This window comes from Pseudorca crassidens, chromosome 14, assembly GCF_039906515.1.
Source record: "Pseudorca crassidens isolate mPseCra1 chromosome 14, mPseCra1.hap1, whole genome shotgun sequence".
NCBI lineage: Eukaryota > Metazoa > Chordata > Mammalia > Artiodactyla > Delphinidae > Pseudorca > Pseudorca crassidens.
Genome location: NC_090309.1, coordinates 37257346 through 37276520, shown reverse-complemented (window position 1 = coordinate 37276520; position 19175 = coordinate 37257346). Strand labels below are relative to the sequence as shown.

Below are 19175 nucleotides of genomic sequence, written 5' to 3'. Positions count from 1 at the left end.
GTGGAATGAGTCATAAGTGAGGAGGTTATAAAAGCACACACAGATCAACAGGAAGACAGAGACAGGAACGGGTAGCAAGACACGTCAGCATTTTCCCCCAGACAGCTTGAAAGCAAAAGCAAAGGCCCCATTGTTTGCTCACAGCTTTTGTACACTGACCTGTCAGAGTGGGACACCCAGCCACAGAGCATAGCCAGGAGCATTTCGTGGAAGCCGGCAGGCTTCAAATGCAAGCAGCTGCCCTGCGGGTGTCTGCAGGAGAGGAAAGTCTGGGAACTGTATGAATTACAGGAAGTGAGTCTTAGGTAGGACTCCTCCCACCTTTACCCTATTTGACAATTTCTTGAAATTCTCTCCATACCAAAAAGGCCTTGAAAGAGGTTTTTTTTCCTTATTATTTCCAGTTTGGGAAATTAAAATCCTCTTCCTTGGTGATAGTAAAAATTCAGTAATTTTGCACCATTGGTGGCTTTTTGGTGATATAAATCCATTCTTCTGGAAATGGCCTATTGGCTAAGAATATTTATTAACATATTTTGAAGGAAATTGACAGTGAAATATGATCTGCCTCTAGATCATCACACAAATTACTCAATTTGTAGATATATAACCACACCATTTACAGAAAAGAATAACTTGATTTACCTTAACAGCCATTCTCTGAGCACCTATTCTTTGTCCAGTAGTGTGCTAGGGGTGAAGCGATCAAACCTTGCTTGCTGTATTTTAATATTCCTGGATGCCCTGCACCTATGGACCGAATGTTTATGTTCCCCATAATTCATATGTTGAAAGCCTACCCCCACAATGTGATAGTATTAGAAGGTGGGGCCTTTGGGGGGTAATTAGAATTAGATGAGGTCATATGGATGGAGCCCTCAGGAATGGGATTAGTGCCTTTGTAACAGTCATGAGAGAGCTTGCCTCCTCTCTCTGCTCACCACCATGTGAGGTTACAAGGAAAAGATGACAGTCTGCAATCCAGAAGAAGACCCTCACCAGGACCTGACCATGCCAGCATCCTGATGTCAGACTTCCAGGCTTCAGAACTGTGAGAAATAAATTTCTACTGTTTATAAGCATCCTAGTCTATATACTTAGCTATAGCAGCCTTAACTAAGATACTCTCTGTTAATATGTTCCAGAACTACATATTTATCTATTTTTCCTACCTCGGATTTTGTGATGTGCAATAGCACATCAATAAATTCTAGTTTATCTTTGGTGGTTACAAAGCAGCAACCTTGACAAAATTCTCTGTTCTGCATTTTGACTATATGCCAGTCAGTTATTTTCTAGTAATGGTTGTTTTCTAATATAGTCTTCAATTCATAGTATGCAGCTAGATTAGTTGAACACCACTGGCTTGTCTATCGCATAGTTTTAGCACAATTATTATGGCAGCTGCTGTCATCACAGAAAGGGGTGTAGAGTTTACTCTCCCATTGGTGACTGTATTTATACATAATATCAAAAGGCTGATTTTTGTAAAATCATTTTAAAAAACCACAACCCTCTTATAAATTGTTTTCACAAACTCTTATGTCATCAGAAAACATACTTTGGTTATATTTTACCTAATCTTGGCTGAATGGATGCAGGTAAATACAAGAAAGGCAATCTAACCTGGAGTAGGATATACTCCTGAAAGCACAGTAAAATGTCAAAGTTCTCTAGATACCTCATTACTCGTGAAAAGTTGATGGTAAGGGATCTAGGGCCACTATCTGCACCATATAATATTATGTCATAAAAAAGATAACTACACCCCAAACCTTATAACAAAAGAATGAAAACCCAAATCTGAATTATGGAAGAAAATAGAGATTTAAAGGGAGGGGTGTAGAAAAGGTGATAGGATTCACAGAAAGATAGACAAAATGAAAAGGCAGAGACTATGTACCAGATGAAGGAACAAGATAAAACCCCAGAAAAACAAACTAAGTGAAGTGGAGATAGGCAACCTTTCAGAAAAAGAATTCAGAATAGTGATAGTGAAGACAATCCAGGACCTCAGAAAAAGAATGGAGGCAAAGATTGAGAAGATGCAAGAAAAGTTTAACAAAGACCTAGAAGAATTAAAGAACAAACACCTAGAAGAATTAAAGAACAAACAAATAGAGATTAACAATACAATAACTGAAATGAAAAATACACTAGAAGGAATAAATAGCAGAATAATGGAGGCAGAAGAATGGATAAGTGACCTGGAAGACAAAATGGTGGAATTCACTGCCATGGAACAGAATAAAGAAAAAAGAATGAAAAGAAATGAAGACAGTCAACAGACCTCTGGAACAACATTAAACACACCAACCTTCACATTACAGGGGTCCCAGAAGGAAAAGAGAGAGAGAACGGACCCGAGAAAATATTTGAGATTATAGTCAAAAATTTCCCTAACATGGGAAAGGAAATAGCCACCCAAGTCCAGGAAGCGCAGAGAGTCCCAGGCAGGATAAACCCAAGGAGAAACATGCCAAGACACATAGTAATCAAACTGACAAAAATTAAAGACAAAGAAATATTATTAAAAGCAACAAGGCAAAAACGACAAATAACATACAAGAGAACTCCCATAAGGTTAACAGTAGATTTCTCAGCAGAAACTCTACAAACCAGAAGGGAGTGGCAAGATATAGTTAAAGTAATGAAAGGGAAGAACGTACAACCAAGATTACTCAACCCAGCAAGGATCTCATTCACATTTGACAGAGAAATCAAAAGCTTTACAGACAAGCAAAAGCTAAGAGAATTCAGCACCACCAAACCAGCTCTAAATGCTAAAGGAACTTCTCTGAGTGGGAAACACAAGAGAAGAAAAGAACCAGACCTACTAGAGAATGGACTTGAGGATATGGGGAGGGGGAAGGGTAAGCTGTAACAAAGTGAGAGAGTGGCATGGACATATATACACTACCAAACGTAAAATAGATAGCTAGTGGGAAGCAGCTGCATAGCACAGGGAGATCAGCTCCGTGCTTTGTGACCACCTAGAGGGGTGGGATAGGGAGGGTGGGAAGGAGGGAGATGCAAGAGGGAAGAGATATGGGAACATATGTATATGTATAACCGATTCACTTTGTTATAAAGCAGAAACTAACACACCATTGTAAAGCAATTATACTCCAATAAAGATGTTAAAAAAAAGAAAAAGAAAAGGACCTACAAAAACAAACCCAAAACAATTAAGAAAATGGTAATAGGAACATACATATCAATAATCACCTTAAATGTGAATGGATTAAATGCTCCAACCAAAAGTCACAGGTTCTCTGAATAGATACAAAAACAAGACCTATATATATGCTGTCTACAAGAGACCCACTTCAGACCTAGGGACACATACAGACTGAAAGTGAGGGGATGGAAAAAGATATTCCATGCAAATGGAAATCAAAAGAAAGCTGGAGTAGCAATACTCATATCACATAAAATAGACTTTAAAATAAAGAATGTTACAAGAGACAAGGAAGGACACTACATAATGATCAAGGGATCAATCCAAGAAGACATAACAATTATAAATATATATGCACCCAACACAGGAGCACTTCAATACCTAAGGCAACTGCTAACAGCTATAAAAGAGGAAATCTACAGTAACACAATAATACTGGGGGACTTTAACACCTCACTTACACCAATGGACACATCATCCAGGCAGAAAATTAATAAGGAAACACAGCTTTAAATGACACAATAGACCAGATAGATTTAACTGATATTTACAGGACATTGCATCCAAAAACAGAAGATTACACTTTCTTCTTAAGTGCACACAGAACATTCTCCAGGATAGATCACATCTTGGGTCACAGATCAAGACTCAGTAAATTTAAGAATATTGAAATCATACCAAGCATCTTTTCCGAACAAAACACTATGAGATTAGAAATAAAGTACAGGGGGAAAAGAATGTATAAAACACAAACACATGGAGGCTAAATAATACGTTACTAAATAACCAAGAGATCACTGAAGAAATCAAAGAGGAAATCAAAAAATACCTGGAAACAAATGACAATGAAAACACGACGATCCAAAACCTATGGGATGCAGCAAAAGCAGTTCTAAGAGGGAAGTTTATAGCTATACAAGCCTACCTCAAGAAACAAGAAAAATCTCAAATAAACAATCTAACCTTACACCTAAAGGAACCAGAGAAAGAGGAACAAACAGAACCCAAAGTTAGTAGAAGGAAAGAAATCATAAAGATCAGAGCAGAAATAAATGAAATAGAAACAAAGAAAACAATAGTAAAGATCAATAAAACTAAAAGCTGGTTCTTTGAGAAGATCAACAACATTGATAAACCTTTAGCCAGATTCATCAAGAAAGAGAGGGAGAGGACTCAAATCGATAAAATTAGAAATGAAAAACGAGAAGTTACAACGGACACCACAGAAATATAAAGTATCCTAAGAGACTACTACAAGCAACTCTATGCCAATAAAATGGACAACTGGGAAGAAATGGACACATTCTTAGAAAGGTATAACCTTCCAAGACTGAAACAGGAAGACACAGAAAATATGAACAGACCAATCACAAGTAATGAAATTGAAACTGTGATTAAAAATCTTCCAAAAAACTAGAGTCCAGGACCAGATGGCTGCACAGGTGAATTCTATCAAACATTTAGAGAAGAGCTAACACCCATACTTCTCAAACTCTTGCAAAAAATTGCAGAGGAAGAAACACTCCCAAACTCATTCTATGAGGCCACCATCACCCTGATATCAAAACCAGACAAAGATACTACAAAAAAAGCAAATTACAGACTAATATCACTAATGAAGATAGATGCAAAAATCCTCAACAAAATACTAGCAAACAGAGTCCAACAACACGTTAAAAGGATCATACACCATGATCAAGTGGAATTTATCCCAGGGACACAAGGATTCTTCAGTATACACAAATCAATCAAAGTGATACACCATATTAACAAACTGAAGAATAAAAACAATATGATCATCTCAATAGATGCAGAAAAAGCTTTTGACAAAATTCAACACCTATTTATGATAAAAAATACTCTCCAGAAAGTGGACATAGAGGAACCTACCTCAACATAATAAAGGCCATATATGACAAACCCACAGCAAACATCATTCTCAATGGTGAAAAACTGAAACCGTTTCCTCTAAGAACAGGAACAAGACAAGGATGTCCACTCTTGCCACTATTATTCAACATAGCTTTGAAAGTCCTAGCCACAGCAATCAGAGAAGAAAAAGAAATAAAAGGAATACAAATTGGAAAAGAAGAAGTAAAACTGTCACTATTTGCAGATGACATGATATTAGACATAGAGAATCCTAAAGATGCCACCAGAAAACTACTAGAGCTAATCATTGAATTTGGTAAAGTTGCAGGATACAAAATTAATGCACAGAAAACTCTTTCATTCCTATACACTAACAACGAAAGACCAGAAAGAGAAATGAAGGAAACACTCCCATTTACCATTGCAACAAAAAGAATAACCTAGGAATAAACCTACCTAGGGAGACAAAAGACCTGTATTCAGAAAACTGTAAGACACTGTTGAAAGAAATTAAAGATGATACCAACAGATGGAAAGATATACCATGTTCTTGGATTGGAAGAATCAATACTGTGAAAATGACTATACTACCCAATGCAATCTACAGATTCAATGCAATCTCTATCAAACTACCAGTGGCATTTTTTACAGAACTAGAAAAAAAAATCTTAAAATTTGTAAGGAAATACAAAAGACCCCGAATAGCCAAAGCAATCTTGAGAAAGAAAAACAGAGCTGGAGGAATCAGACTCCCTGACTTCAGACTATACTACAAAGCTACAGTAATCAAGACAATATGGTACTGGCACAAAACCAGAAATATAGATCAATGGAACAAGATAGAAAGCCCAGAGATAAACCCATGCACTTATGGTCAACTAATCTATGACAAAGGAGGCAAGGAGAGCCAATGCAGAAAAGACAGTCTCTTCAATAAGTGGTGCTAGGAAAACTGGACAGCTACATGTAAAAGAATGAAATTAGAACACTCCCTAACACCATACACAAAAATAAACTCAAAATGGATTCGAGACCTAAATAAGACTGGACACTGTAAAACTCTTAGAGGAAAACATAGGAAGAACACTCTTTGACATAAATCACAGTAAGATATTTTTTGACCCACCTCCTAGAGTAATGGAAATAAAAACAAAAATAAACACATGGGACCTAATGAAACTTAAAAGCTTTTGCACAGCAAAGGAAACTATAAACAAGACAAAAAGACAACCCTCAGAATGGGAGTAAGTATTTGCAAATGGATCAATGGACAAAGGATTAATTTCTAAAATATATAAACAGCTCATGCAGCTGAATATTAAAACAACCCAATCCAAAAATGGGCAGAAGACCTAAATAGACATTTCTCCAAAGAAGACATACAGATGGCCAAGAGGCACATGAAAAGCTGCTCAACATCACTAATTGTTAGAGAAATGCAAATCAAAACTACAATGAGGTATCACCTCACACCAGTTAGAATGGGCATCATCAGAAAATCTATAAACAACAAATGCTGGAGAGGGTGTGGAGAAAAGGGTACCTCCTTGCACTGTTGGTGGGAATGTAAATTGATACAGCCACTATGGAGAACAGTATGGAGGTTCCTTCAAAAACTAAAAATAGAATTACCTTATAGCCAGCAATCCCACTACTGGGCATATACCCAGAGAAAACCGCAATTCAAACAGACACATCTACCCCAATGTTCATTGCAGCACTATTCATAATAGCCAGGTCATGGAAGCAACCTAAATGCCCATCGACAGACGAATGGATAAAGAAGATGTGGTACGTATATACAATGGAATATTACTCAGCCGTAAAACGGAACGAAATTGGGTCATTTGTAGAGATGTGGATGGACCTAGAGACTAACATACAGAGTGCAGTGACTCAGAAAGAGAAAAACAAATATCATATATTAACGCATATATGTGGAATGTAGAAAAATGGTACAGATGAACCGGTTTGCAAGGCAGAAATAGAGACACAGGTGTAGAGAACAAATGTATGGACACCAAGGGGGGAAAGTGGGGGGTGGGCGGTTGGTGGTGGCGGGGAAAAAAAAAAAGAAAAGGTGATGGCAAGTTGAAACATACTCACTTGCTCAACCATTTTTATGTGGACCATGGTGGTAGCAGTTATCAGAACAAGACTAGAAATGATTTCAGCACCCCTTTTGGCACACTGTATAAGTGCAAGGCAAGGCACCTTTAAATTTAATGTGTTCATGTGGTACATATTTATACACAGTGGAATATTACTCAGCCATAAAAAAGAATGGAACTGTGCCATTTGCAGAGACGTGGATGGACCTAGAGACTGTCATACAGAGTGAAGTAAACCAGAAAGAGGAAAACAAATATTGTATAATATCACTTATATGTGGAATCTAGAAAAACAGTAGAGATGAACTTATTTGCAAAACAGAAATACAGTCACAGATGTAGAGAACAAACGTGTGGTTACCAAGGCGGGGAAGTGGGGGTGGGATGAACTGGAAGATTGGGACTGACATATATACACAACTATGTATAAAACAGATAACTAATGAGAACCTACTGTATAGCACAGGGAACTCTATTCAATGCTCTGTGGTGACCTAAATGGGAAGGAAATCGAAAAAAGAGTGGATATATGTATATATATGACTGATTTACTTTGCTGTACAGCAAGAAACTAGCACAACATTGCAAAGCAACTATACTCCAATAAAAATTAATTTAAAAAAATTGAATGTGTTCAGTGTAAATTGAAACTTTTAGTCTGAGGATTCATTCCTACATGAAGAAGAGTAGCTTCCAGCTCACTTTCCTCCTGCTTTCTTAGTAGCTGCACCCTGAGTTGCTTACCGGTCCTTCCCAGGGTTAGGTGGAGCTGCCTTTTTGCTCTTGGATCCATTCTTCCTTCAAATCCTATGAAAACACAATGCAACGGAGGATTGTGAGCTCTTGCTGCCTTTGATCTCTGAGCAAGGAAAGGTGAGTGTATATGATTAATGAGCTCAGCTGGACTTTGCCCAGTGGCCTAGAGGATGATATGGGCTCCCAAGAACATTTAGAGGAGGAACGGGGAGAGACCCAGGATGTTCTGATGGCAGCTGGTGTCTTGGAAATGTGTAGGCTTGGAGGAGATGTCCTAGCCCAGCAGGGTTGCCTGCCTTGGTGTGACAGAGACATGCTGGAGGGGGTGGCCGCCCATCCACTCACAAAGAATAATTACACCCTTCTGCTAGCTGTGTGTTCCCTCCAGTTCAAGGAAGTTTCCATTCAGTGAGGCAGCACTTAAATTAATGGGAGAAATGGGCTTGAGTGGGATACAGAGAGGGGCTTAGCTAAGAGGGAGGACCAGGTAAGGGAGATGTGCTGGACTGGGACCAGCTCTAGTTCTCCAGCTCAGAAAGACTGTCCTCACTACCCAAACCATACTAAGTTTAGACTGTAACTGGCACCTTCTTGGTAAACCGTGCAGTGTTTATGGTCCCGTATGGATTCAGTTCTTCTCAGTAAGGTTATCTTTCTTTTGAGAAACATCCCCTCTTGGTGAAGGGAGCTCTCTGAACTGTGTGGGCCCAGGATGGTTGTACCAGCTGTGCCTGGGCAATGATGCCTTTTCGTGGTGAGGGACTCGAGCAGGGGCTGGATCTAGCCCACTCAGCTTGCTGAGCTGAGGCCTGGCCCAGGGCTGAGTCAGCTGAGGGAAGGAGCACCTTTGTATAATTGGCCTGCCATTTTCTAGTTTGCACAAAGCCCCGCTGAAGTGCTAGTGCTATATGAGCCCCATCCCAGGAGGGTCCAGGAGCCGTGTGGGATGACATCCTGGTGCTCACCTTGGGCAGCTCATAGGCACATCTGAATGAAGCCTCTACCTCTTTAGGCTGCCACTTACCACTCTTGTACCGGAAGAGTGACAAAACCGTGACCTTCAAGACTTCCACAAACGACTGCACTAGTCTCACTGCTCTTGACGAGGCCCCCGGTTTCCTCCAGCATGAGCTCAGAGAATAAACCCCTACCCTGAGAGGACTCTGAAGACCTGACTTTTTCTTCTGAATCCACCTTCAACAGCTGTTTGATCTAAAGTGAGTCATTTAACCCTTCACATCGTTCATTTCCTTACCTGTAAAAAGGGGATGACAATTTTCATGTCAAAGGATTGTCCTGAGGATTAAACAAGAGAATGTTTAGGAGAACATTTTGGGATGTAATATACTGAACAAACGAATGTTAGGAGTGACCATCAATCCCGTGCATCACCTTGAGATGGGAAACCAGATGCTCTGTTTCCATTTGGTACAGCGGCCATTTCAAAGTCTCATGAAGTCTGCCTAATAATGCCAGTGAGAATCGGGCCCCTCTGTTCTGGAAGAAAGGCTGCACCATGAGCTCGCTGTTGCTGCTTTCTTGGAGGAGACTTCTTTATAGATAAATAACACCGCTCACAGGAACTTCAGAGAGAAAATTTTCGGTGTGCCATAAAAAAGATTTATTTTGTGAAGTTAGATATCTGTGAAAAGTAAAAAGGCAAAAGATTAGGGGACAACCAAAGTCAGGAATCTGACTCTCTTTAACTGGACCTCAGAATGTTTTTGTTAGTCTTTAAGTGATAAGAATAAACATTTGAGTCAGGCGGAGACAAATTATAATCTCTTGGGTTGTGTGTTTTCCTCTCCACAATGCCAGCTGCAGCAGTCCCAAACTGCTTTCAGACCGACCTCGCTTTCAAGTCTTTCTCCAAACAATTGTAACCCTTTATCAAAATCCTCAGTAGGTGGTCCCACAACTGGGTTGATGGGCAGGTGGAATAGATAGTAACTGAACTTAAGAAATGCCCCTACCCCAAAGTATCTCCTGAGTATCCCACTGCTGATGAGTAGAAGCCTGCTATTAGCCATTACTTTCTTTAAATTAAGAAGTTACCTCCTATTAAAATCCAAGTAATGGATCTCTTCTCCTGGAGAAGTAACATATTAAAACTGTAATACCTTAGTGCGAGGGACTTGATTTAGGGGCTAGCAGACTTTTTCTATAAAGGATCAAATAGTAAATATTTTAAGCTTTGTGGGCCATAAGGTCTCTGTTGGAGCTACTCAACTCTTGTCATTGTAAGGCAGAAGCAGCCATTGAGGTAAGGAATAAGCATGGCCAGGTTTCTATAAAATTTCATTTACAAAAACAAGAGATGGGCTCCATTTGGCCCGACGGCTGTTGTTTCCAACCCCTGACTTAATTGAATCCTTTTGAAAGGAGCAACCAGCTGAGAGCAGGGGAAGGAGGACCTGATACCTGGTGTGGGGGAAGGGAGGTGACCAGAAGGGTGGGAAAATGTAGGACAAAGAGCCACAGGGAGAGATGGGCCCTATAAGCCAAACTTCATAAGAGTTAGTCCTGTTTAGGCATTTTTGACATTTTTTTTTCTGGTCGAAATAATTTGACTCAATCAGTTTGTTTACTACATATATTTCTACAATTTTTTATTTGGTGGAAGGGTGATACTCATTTTAATTGTATTTAGTATATCATTCTTACTTAGTGTATCAATTTAATAGTCACAGGACGGGGCTTCCCTGGTGGCGCAGTGGTTGAGAATCTGCCAGCAAATGCAGGGGACACAGGTTCGAGCCCTGGTCTGGGAGGATCCCACATGCCGCGGAGCAACTGGGCCCATGAGCCACAACTACTGAGCCTGCGCGTCCGGAGCCTGTGCTCCGCAACAGGAGAGGCCACAACAGTGAGAGGCCCACGCACCGCAGTGAAGAGTGGCCCCCGCTCGCCGCAACTAGAGAAAGCCCTCGCACAGAAACGAAGACCCAACACAGCCAAAAATAAATAAATAAATTTATTTAAAAAAAAAAGTCACAGGACAAGGCAGTTCCCATTCTACCATTTAACAGCTTAGAATACTATTCACATGTCATGAAAATTGCTGAACATTAAAAGGGAAACACTTTTGAATACAAAAAAAAATTCTCAGACTGTATTATGCTCCCTCTCCCCTTCCTCTGTTTGCATTGAACACTTTTTGACACTTGAATTAACTTATGGGTGGTTTGAGAAGTGAATGGTGTTCTGATTTTCTTGAAGCTGTGTATGAAAGAAGCTTTTTTCAAACAGTATTTTCTTTCAGGATCAGTGGAAGCTGATACATGGTGCTTAGTCTTAGCTGTGACGTGTTCTTGAAGGAAAAAGAGAATTATTTATAAGCCTTTTCAAGCCTCATTCAGGTGTCAGTGGGCACGTGGGGAAAAGCACACGATATCCACAGAGCTGGCACAGCTGACTCACGCCATGGAGGGTGTGAGCTTGGGTGGTATTCCAGGAGCGGGGTAGGATTTGACTAAGACATGACTCCTCTTTGCCAGTTCCTTCTGTGTCAGACAGTGCAACATGGAAGATGACAAATTTAGAATTAGCAATGGAGCCTGCAGCTGTGGACCAGGCAAGTGAGAATCATAACCACAGCCTCTGAGAAGACTACAGCTGACCACTGGGGTGGGGAGAGGAAGGGCAGTGGGTTGTTAAATTGGTGCCTGCATGTCACTCTGAGACATGCTGGCTTCTCTCCATTGTTGGGAATAGGCCCAATGCCTTGGAGACAGTCTAATTATCTTTTTATACATTCATAAAGAAGTTTATTTTGGTAAAGTCACTCAAACTGGAATCGACTTGATTGGTTTATATTGGAAAAGTAATTTGGGGCTTATCATCCAAATTACATTAAAAATGCTGAAATGCATTCTCGCTATTACCTAATCTAGCCTACTTCTTTCTTTATCAGGGAGATGGAATACCATCCAAATTATAGGGTTTGTGTATATTTTGTGTCCCTAAGTATGACCCAGTAAGGGAAAAACTGCTTTTAAAAGGGGACTGTTAACATTCACTAGATGGTTTATAGTGAACTGGTTTCCTCCTTCTGCAGAATATTGTCAGAGATCTGAATGCAGAAAGGACAAAAGGCCCTCATCATCTGTGCAGTGTACAGCCAGCCCTGGAGGAGAGGGTGGTACTGCACCTGCATCAGTTTGGGTGCCTCCAGAGAAACAGAACCAGTAGTGCGGATGCCCGCGTGCATGCTGCCCTCCCCCCCCACACACACACAGAGTCAATTCTCGTTATTCATGGTAGTTATGTCCCATAAAGTCCCCACAAACACTGAATTAGGAAATACTGAGCCACTGTTCCTAGGGGAAATACAGGGTTAGGTTCCTGTGAGCCTCTGGTCACATTCTCCTCAACCGATCAGAATATAACTTTGTTTTATCTGTATTTCTGTTTAAAGACACCTTACTTAATATACACTGTTGATTCATTAACATTGAACTCACAGCCAACATCACTATAACTGATGTCTGAATGAAGCATATTTCCTCACAAGGCAAATCACAGCCTTCTGGCATTAAGAACACTAGACGGCACTTTAGCAAGATGCTTAGGAGCCACTGTAAACAGCAAAATCACCAACAAAAAGCACAAAAATATGAAAATCATGGCGCTACATAGACCACGTAAAGGACACTTGTTTACAGTCTGAGAGCTGAACAAGAAGTTGGAGTCACGTTGTTCAACCTCAGCTGGAAAAACAGCTGCATCAGGTGACAAATTTTTCACCACTCTACACGTGTCCAGGAATAACTGTGGAAGCACTGTGAGTGTTAATTTGGCATTATAATAAAGTTTAGCAAGTAGGCAAATTCACAAATAGAGAATCTGTGAATAATGAGGATCAAATGTATACGGAACAAGATTTATTCAAAGCAAGTAGCTTCCATGATTGTGGGGAATGGCAAGTCTGTGGTCTGTGGGGTGGAGCAGCTGGCTGGAAACTCTCTGGCAGGAGCTGAAGCTGCACTTGACAGGTGGAATTTCTACCTCAGAGAAACCTCTTTTGCTCTTAAGGCCTTTCAAGTGATTGGATGAGGCACCCAGACTGTCAAGACCTTTACTTAACATCAGCTGATTGTAGATGTCAACAGCATCTACAAAATACCTTCACAACAACACCTAAACTAGTGTTTAATTGAACAACAGGGTGCTATCGTATAGCCAAGTTCATATATTAAGCACCCAATTTAGAGCCCAGGAAAATGGACCTGGAGGAAATCTTCCCTTTTCATTATCCTAGAAGGTTAGTACGAGAGAGCAACAGCTCATAAACCCCACCCTCTGCCCGGGTAAGCATTTGTTCAACGTACTTTGACGACTTCCACTCTGCAGAGGGACCTCAGTCAGAGCACGGACCACAGTGGGTAGGAGTGATGAGGATCTTTTATTTGAGGTGTTAAAAAGGGACAGAGATTTTTAAGCTTTTCCCTCTGATTCACCGAATATAACCCATCTTTGTTTCTAATTTGATAATTTTCTTATGTCCATTGATCAGGCTCTTTCTGCTCTGAGCCTCAGCCAGCAGCCAGTTGCTCAGCCCCTGCCCTGGAATGCATGAGAGGGCTTGGACTGCTCCCAGCCTCTGGGCTGCTGTGTCCTGTCAGCAGTTTTGTTGGGCAAGAGTGGTGCTATTGCCCAATCTCCAGGCTTCCCGGTTCCTCTAGGGCCCATGATGGTTAGGAGAAAAGGAGGAGGGACCCTGCCCTGTGCTGTAGCCCCTGTAATCCATGTGATGCATAAACCAGCAGCACTGGCATCACCTGAGAACTCGTTAGAACTGCAGAGCCCCAGACTTACTGAATCAGAATCTGCATTTTTAGCCAGGTTCCAGGCGATTCATATGTACAGTCAAGATCGCAAGCATGCTCTAGGTAGCTATGTGGAGCCTACAGTCCTTCAACCCTCAATGTTTAGGTCTTGAATCCTGACCCATCTTTCCACCTATTTTGAATCAGATATTCCAGAACAACCCTGCTCCACCTGGTGCTGGTGGATGGACACCTCCACCCTGCTTTCCACAACTGGAAGCCCTTGAATAATCCCCCTGCCAAAGCTGGCCTGCATTTTTTCTTCGCCTGGTTGTGCATGACTCTATTCTCAGCGCCTGCCCAGGAGCACTACTTCTGCCCCATCCTGCCCTCTGATCCTGCCAGCTCCCTGCCCCCTGAACTCCTGTCACGTTCTACACGCAGACGTGGCGGGGAGGAGAGACTGGAACTTCCTCTTCAGAACTGACTTGGACAGATTCAAACACTGATGAGCACAGTTCAGAGAGGAAGTAGAATCAGCTGAGAGATTCAGGGAACAGGGGGTCAGTTTCCAGATGTCTCATTTCCAGCGCAGCCTGAGGTCAGCATATGAGCTCTATTTAAGCCTCCATTGCCTAACTGTAAATTGACAAGAAAGCTACCTTTGAACCCCTTCTGTGAAACCCATTAAACCAGTTTGGAACCTCAATTTTCTCTATACATTTGCTTTTGAGGCCAGTTTAACAGGGGATCTGTGGCCAGCAAAGAGCTACAGTATTGACTTTACTAGAAGTCTAATGGTCCTTTTATTTTTTTAATTAAGCATGGAATCCATTAACCTGTCATTATGGGATTCCACCATGCCATGGAGTCAAATGATTAATTTGCCGTGCACTTAATAGTATAGTCTGTAATTATAAAGGCTATTTTCCAAACCTCACATTTGATCATTCCTGAAGAGGGAGGATTTCTCACCCAGAAAACCAGCTTTAGGCTTGGATAGCAATTACTCATCTTTCCTTTTCCTGGCATTATGACTATAGGAGTAGACAATGGATTGGTTCCCAAAATGACCTCAAGCTTTTCCCACTTAAACTGTGTTAATTTCTAGGCTCATCTCCCATGTCTCCAGAAGTGGAGAACATATAGTCATAAGCCGATCGATCGAGTCCAGCCTGCAATTTGCTGAGGGTCATTTTCTTGACTTGTCTGAACCATCACATGGTTAATTTGATTGCCATTGTGTCCAGATGGACTAGGTGCATGTCAGTAGATGTGCAAGTCAACTTGAGCAAAGGAAATTAACTATACAAGTGAACTGACTTACATGTGCCTGAAACACTCTGAGCTGCTGCGCTGCACAGCTCTCAGGGATGCCACTGTTGTCCATGTGAATGGAGTGCATGGGCAGTGCACAACCTGTGGGACTGCATGTAGTAGCTCTGGGAACATTCTTTTCCTGACTCTGCCTGTAGTTGTTGCCTTGTCAACCATCTGTTTCAGCGTAAGTATCACCTCCTCAGAAAAGCTTCCTTGACCATTTAATCTAAAGGAGCTGCATCCTTACTCCCCATTCTATTTATTTCCTTCATTGTACTTACTACAGTCTGAAAGGATCTGGTTTAGTCTCTGCCTCTCTCTATTAGACTGGAAGTTTCTGGAGGGCAGGGGTGTTGTCTGTTTGATACACAGTAGGTGCTTAATATGTATTTGTGGGATGGGTGAATGAGATACTCAATATGTGCATTTAAAGCAATACCTACAAGAAGGGAGATTACCTCAGGAATCTTATCCTATCACCAAAATGCTAAAGTAAGCTTTCTTCCATGGTTATTCTTTCTGGAATTTTTTGTTTTGTATAACTTCTTCTGTCCTCTTTTACTTTGTCTTGTCTTTTATCCTCTGCTATCTTAAGGTACAAATAATAACCTTAAACCTCTCTAAAATGAAAGAACCACCTGGTATATGAGTGCCCACTGAATACCAGGCATGGTTACAAATGGAAAGCAGTCAAAACCACGGTCCTTATATCAATGATGGAGCAAGACATAAACATGAAATGTTGATGCTTTTAAATTATTCAAGCTATGCCTATATTCTTAAGGACTAATAGAGAAGGGGAATATCTTTGCTCAATATCCTCAGAATCAGAAAGATATTCCTTTAAAATATATTTTTTCTAGTACAATAAAAATTTTAACACCAATTTGAGGAAAGAACAAAAGAGTTGTCACAAGCGAAAACATGATTAATTATCAAATTAGTTGTACAACCATGATTGCTACAGAGGCTTATAAGTTTATTTAGCCTGAGACAGAGAAGATTTGATAAAGGTTGGTGCTAAATCTGAGGGTCTTAAAGGGAATGTAGTGGGATTCCTGGTTTGAATCTAAACTCTTTCTACCAGCAAGACTAGAATATATCCAAGTACCTCTGAGTACATCCAAGTACAGCCAGACACATAGCTCTCGGATGTGCACTTGCATGAGTAAACTGTCAAGGGTGCCCTGTGGGGGGTCAGGGACAGGAGACTGGGAAGGACTCTGGTCTGAGCCTGTTGAAAGAGCGCAGATGACCAAGGAGCTGCTATGAGGAAGGATCTGAGTCATAGAGCTGTGAGTAGTGTCCCCTGGAGTCCAGGGGGTGCAAGCTGGCCTACCACCTGTGCCTTAAGGACTCCAGGGGACACAGTGCTGGCACCTTGAGGGTTGAGTCTTGGGCTCATCGAGAGAAAAGACATTACAGTATTTGTGGAGGGTACATACAGGAGTGGTGGCCTTGGCCAAAAGCATAAACGTGGGGCATAAGGGTGGCTGGCATGGGAAAGGAAGAACACGGCAGGGGCCATGTGTTTGTGGCATGTTGTGAGTACATGTCAAACAATGCATGGGGTGAAATTTCCGGGTGTGACTCTGAGAGGCCTCAGAGATCTCGCAGCACTCAGGTGGAGCAACGGAGGAAGCTGCTATTGCTGTGACACATAGGCCAATAAAGCTAGACAAACTCAGGTTTTGAATGAAAATGTTTGCAAATGAATGCAAATATTTGAATAGAAGAGCTGTGCCCAGGGTGCAAAGATAGACGGTGGCCAGAAGCAGAGGCCCCAAATGACCAAGCTAAGGAGGTTGCCTTTGGAGGCTGATCAGAAGGACCGTGATACAAAGGAGTCAGGATTCAGGGAGGCTTATCTGCCCCTGGTGTTTAGCAGTAGTTTTCAAACTTGCTTTAGCATTGAAAACATTTTGTGAAATGAAATCTAGTGAGGATGCTTTGTAGGTGTGAAGTAGATCAAAATGATAGAAAGGGATGGGAAGGGTGGAAAAAATGGGGCCTGGGTTGCAGGGTGATGCCCAACAGTTACTTCTTGGTGGTGAGGTAGTTGGGAGTTTAAACTTTTTTTTTTCTAACCTGCATTTCCTAATATAAACAGTTAGTTTTATAATTAAAAATTCCAAAGTTGGGACTTCTCTGGTGGTCCAGTGGGTAAGACTCTGCACTCTCAATGAAGGGGGCCTGGGTTCGATCCCTGGTTGGGGAACTAGATCCCACATGCACGTCATGACTAGGAGTCCTCATGCTGCAACTAAGAAGTCTGCATGTTGCAACTAAGACCTGGAGCAGCCTAAATAAATAAATAAATATTTTTTAAAAAATTCCAAAGTTATTTTAAAAACTAAAACAATTCATTGCTTTGTATTTAGAATCAGTTCATAGCTCACATCCTCAAGAAACTTTCCTTCTTTCTCTGAACCTCACGCATTTCCTTCTCTATGTATCTATATATATCTTCTCTATATGTCTCTATATATCTTCTCTATATATCTATATATATCTTGCATGCTCTTTGGAACTTGTGGATAGTTTGCAGAGGTGCTGTTTTGGTCTGTTCAGGCCACTGTAACCGGATACCATAGACTGGGTGGCTTATAGGCAACAGAAACTTATTTCTCACTGTTTTAGAGGCTGGAAAGTCCATGGTCAAGGCACCAGCACATTTGGTGTCTGAAAGCCCGCTTTCTATATATATATATATATAAATGAATGAAATGATGAGGTACAAGGAACACTGCCCAGATGCCAAATTCATTAGCCAGTAGACCTGAGATTGGTAAAAAGTCCTGCTGGTCTCTCCTGTATATACTTATCCCAATAGATGACTCACTCAGATTCACACTGGGCCCAATCACAGAGGAGGCAATCAGTGGCTAAAAGTGACTAAGCACTTTAGGAAATTAGCATTCTGGTTTCTTGAATATTGGGTCTGATTATATTTTCACATCTTGGGACCTACCTCGCTATGGCACAGCCTCATCCAGAGAGGCTGTGGGGCAGACACAAGAGCCTCCAGCGCTTGAAAAGAACTTTGAGAGACTAATTGTCTATGGAGATGAATGGTTATAGTCACTGGGCTCTTGAAACTGGAATGTAGCTTATGAAATAGAGCATTATTATTCCAAAACCCACTCTCTGCAGAGGAAGTGGAACTTCTCCAGCCGGTTGGTGAGCTTCTCAGTTGTTTATCTCTGGATTTCACTTCCAAGGGGAGCATTTTTCCTAGGCCTCACCAGCCACAGGGAAAGAAATCAAGGGTCTGAGTTACAAAGAGGTATTTGATTTCGAGCACCACCTGGTTTCCCAGGATGTCAACGTTTGCCAGAGCTCAGAGAAGCTGCTTGGGCTGTTCCCGCCCCAGGTCTGAGGTTGTGGCCCCGTAGAGAGGCAGTCCTCCCCATGGGCCTCAGAAAGCATAGGCCTGCTAGTATCAGATGTCTGTCTGATGAACCAGAGACCAGTCCCAACCAGACCAGTTGGAAAGGGGCCAGGGTTGATTTTCTCACCCTTTTTGGGACCCTGAGCCCAACCCCTCCCACTCAGGGCAAGTTCTCCATCTCATAAAGGCGTTTCGGGAGTCTCATCTTTCTTCTTCTCCTTTACATGAGGATCCTAATCGCAAAGTCCAGGACTTGGAGAAAAGTCTTCCTTTTCCTTCAGATCCTCTTTGGAGCAAAACGCTGGCGGTCGCCTGGACGTTCCAGGTCCCAGAACCAGGCAGGTAGGTGAGTTCCGGCTGCTGCCTTCCCTGTAAACAGGTACTTAGGTACCCTTTTTGTGACAATACTTGCAGTTAAATACAGGCATCTTATTCAAACAGGAAATTCACATTTTACACATTCTTTAGCCAGAGTTAAAGAGGATGCTACAGAAGCAGCAGTGCAGATTAGGAATCTGTGGAATGTGAATGTTCTTCATACTTCTCCTTCTGTTGGAAACAGCGGTACCTTCTCCATCCTCTTTATCCTCTGGTGTGACAATGCTCACTCTTCATATGGTGAGAGCTCCTAAAGGACTAGAGCATGGAATGATGCTTACAGGATCAGCCTTTGGTGTTAGAACAGACCAACTTTCAAATCTCCAGGTTACCCCATCATTTAAAGTGTAGGGCTCGAGGAGGAAAAATCAAGGGAGAAGAGGAAGGTCTGGTATCTG

The 19175-nt window shown here is 41.5% G+C and overlaps 1 long non-coding RNA gene across 2 annotated transcripts in view; it reads right to left on the bottom strand.

Moving 5' to 3' along the window:
- The window catches only part of LOC137206187 (uncharacterized), a 178228-nt gene that overhangs the window by 11406 nt on the left and 147647 nt on the right, over positions 1-19175 (bottom strand). The window contains exons 8-11 of one of the 2 annotated variants that reach the window (XR_010934515.1): positions 9313-9562; positions 9176-9216; positions 7909-7971; positions 160-1049 (exon numbers count right to left, since the gene is read on the bottom strand). This is a non-coding gene — a long non-coding RNA (uncharacterized lncRNA). Of the gene's footprint in view, positions 1-159; positions 1050-6522; positions 7659-7908; positions 7972-9175; positions 9217-9312; positions 9563-19175 lie in introns of those variants that run through there. The other variant, XR_010934516.1, reaches the window with a different exon arrangement.